Genomic DNA, 3712 nt, shown 5'->3' on the forward strand with positions numbered 1-3712 from the left:
TTTTTATAGTCATTTTAAGTACAAATTTGGACGAAATTACATATTAAAAACCTAGGATAACTATTTAAGTTATTTTGTTGTGATTGTATAATATTATTCGTGGGTACTTGAAACTTCTAAAGTATACGATTATATATCTATGATTTTACCGCGGTTTTTTGTTGATGTATAACGCGTTATAACTTATAAGTACCTAATAGATATTATGATATGATTAATTTGGAATTTATTATAGGTACCTATTATAGGTCAATTTTTTTTTAATACCATAGATAAGTATATATATGTCTAATACATAGACTGATATACCGTCTCCGCTCAGAATCGTTTTTCTTATACAGTGATATTATATCATTGAATTCAAATTTAATACTGTCCATTATACAGTGACCCACTTCTAACCTACTGTACAGCAGAGCGACATCCACTTACCCACCTTTTTTTTAAAATTAGTTTCAGAGTAGCCCCGCTCAATAGAAGTGCAAAAACTTTTTGCAAGTAGAGCACTCTAATATGTCATCCTTATGTGTAGAAGTATCAAAACATTTGACACACGTAAAAGACATTGTAATCGAAAATAAAAATTAATTAAAAACTAACGAAAAATACCGTAGATTAACGATATAAAACGAAATACAGATAACGGAGACCAGAAAACGAAACGACTTACTCCAACGAACTCAGATAAGAACATACATACATACATACATACATACATACATACATACATATATACATATATACATTACATACTTACACACAATATATACATACATATATGTATAGATACATACCCATATAGTATCTAAAAATATTATAGCTATTATTTTCAGATTATAATCACATTCAAATAAACATCTAGCTAAATCATACGTTATACATCGAAATGTCACGCACACACACACACACAGGCGATTCCACTTAGTACACAACCTACCGCCCGCCAACAAATGTCCAACAATGTCCAACAAGTCGGAGTAGAAATTATTGGGATGTTTTCGAAAAGTTTTAACTGTTATAAGAACATTGTAGTGTTGGTCATGTACAGTAGAACTTCGATTAACCGTCACTCGATTAACCGTCACTCTCTGTTATCCGTCATCGGTCACCGCCAAAAAAAAAAATTATTAGCGATTAGACGATCGCGATAAACTCGTGCCCAACACAGTAACTATCAAGTGTATAAAAATAGTTTGTAATATGTACATATCCAATATAAGCGATAAACGTGATAAACGAACTATAAACTTATGTGTGTATGTATTGTACTATGTCCAATTTAATCAGTGACCGACGAACAGCCTACGTGTAAGTGTGTACCGTGTGTATTAGTGAAATTTTGAATGATAAACAAATTATTTTGAATGTCACTGCCGTTGAAGAAGAAGAAATTGATGAGTGTTGCCGCGACACAGTGTTGTGATTATCATGCGATATGCAAAACAGCGCAGCGGCGGCGACCAGTCTTTATCTCTCTCCCCCTTCCTCGTCCTCATTTAATCGTTACTCTTTAGGTATGTGAATTATAATCACCTATATAAATTAATTTATTATTATTGTTATCGTTGTCGTCATATTGTCTTTGTTTTTATATCATCTGTTTTAATGTTTTTGTTGTGATTACGCGGCCAACGCCCTTATTGTTGTTATTATTTTTTTTTACCGTTAAGTGTTATTATACACATCTACGTACCTACTTATATTAATTACTGTATTATTGATTCGTGTTAATTGTTTTTCTTTTTTTTTTTGCTATTGAAGCACCGCGGAAGTGTTTGTTTTGTTGCCACTGCGGCAACATATGTATATTATATATTTATACCTGATCAGTCATTGCGACATATTATTATTATATAAAATTCTACCACCGGCCGAGTCAGTGCGACACGGAACCGTTGTATTCTTGTCATTATTGCAATAAAGCGCCACCATTACCAGCATTTACGTGAGTTCTATTGTATTTCTGGTTGGGTATTATTGTCGTGTACTCATCTACACCAGCTAGTCATTGAGACATCGTTGGACGGGGCTCTTCCATCGTCGAGATCGGGATTGGTGTCATCATCGATTGCGTAAGACCGCCAGCACACGCCGTGGTGTGTGAGAGGCCGCCAGGGTCTTCGAGTTCAGTCACCGTCGGTTGTCATTCGTTGCAGCCATCATCCATATCATTATCATAATCGTAGAGTTAAGTGTAGATTTTAAGTATTCGCCGATTTCTGTGAGCTTGGTGGTCATTGCACCAAACCGATTCCGACCACCAAGACATCCCCCCCATATAACTAAACTCATCTTCCTTACTCCCGTGCATAAATTCAACTTCCTTGGTCCGTTAATTTTAAGTCTCTTTTGGTCCTCCCCTATCGTTGTCGTCGTCGTATCTGGTTGCCTTCCCGGTCATTTTAAGGCAGTGCACATTAAGTTGCCTACCCCGTTGAATCCAAGGCAGTGGGCATTAAGTTGTCCATGTCAAGGTAGCATCATCACAACCTAGGTTCCATAGTTTCATTTCATCGTAACAGGCCCAAGTGGCAACAATGAGGATGTCGAAGATTCAGGTGTTGACTTAAAACAACTAACTAGCCATTCAGAAGCAGAAGCGATGTCATCAAAGTGTATTGATTGGTTTGAAGTACAAGAAGAATCAAATGCTACGCAAGTCTTACTTCTACGTCAAATACGTAATATTGCTGCTAAAAAAGCTAGAGAATCAAAAAAACAAACTAAAATGACAGATTTTTTTTTATAATGTGTGGTATGTTGTTTATAATTTGTTACAATGTAAGTATTTTTTTTTTTTTTTAAAGTACACACGTAAAATATGATAAATTTATAATATAAATATAAAATATAATAAATGTGTGTACCTATGTATATGTATTTACACGTTTTTTTTGCAAAATTTCCGTTAACCGTCTATTCGATTAACCGTCATAGCCCCGGTCCCGACAGTGACGGTTAATCGAAGTTCTACTGTACTTGGCACTACAAACTTCAAAGTCTCGTAGCTTTTCTAAAAAAATTTCCAAAAAATTCCAACAGATGTCCAACAATGTCCAACAAGTTGGAGTAGAAGTTGTTGGGATGTTTTCAAAAAGTTTTAAGAACTTTGTAGTGCCAAATTCACGTACCTCTGTAGTCAGATGATGTTGTTAGGGCGTGAGGACGGGTAGCGGGGGGTAAAATATAATTTAGGCTGGTACTCTGTTCGATTGAAATGTTTTACTGTTATAATTGTGACTATGTGTGAGTTTGTGTGTGTATGAGTATGAGTTTGTATGTAATTTAATGAACAAAGGCCTAGGTGGGTGGTTGTGTACTAAATGGAATACTGGAATCGCCTGTGTGTGTGTGTGTGTATGTGTGCGTGACATTCCGATGCATAAAGGCACGTCCAGACGGAGCAGCTTTTGCTGCGCGGCAAATACGCGTCCACACGGTGCGGCATTTTTTTCCCGATTATCTTCCAGTAGACAATACTGATGGGCGATTGTAAACTCCGCCAGAATAACGGTTCGTTAAAAAGGTAATGAAAAGGTTTAATGTAAACTCCGCCAGTTTTATTTTCTTACCTGTAATGGGTATATGGAAATTCCGCCAGTATTAATTAGGCCTTCCTTATATAAAACTTGTTGAAAGTGCAGCTTGGCAGACTAACCGTTTTAGTATTAATATAAATGAATAACACGACAATATGATTATGTATAAGTAT

The sequence above is a fragment of the Acyrthosiphon pisum genome, chromosome A1, assembly GCF_005508785.2.
Source record: "Acyrthosiphon pisum isolate AL4f chromosome A1, pea_aphid_22Mar2018_4r6ur, whole genome shotgun sequence".
In the NCBI taxonomy this organism is placed as follows: Eukaryota; Metazoa; Arthropoda; class Insecta; order Hemiptera; family Aphididae; genus Acyrthosiphon; species Acyrthosiphon pisum.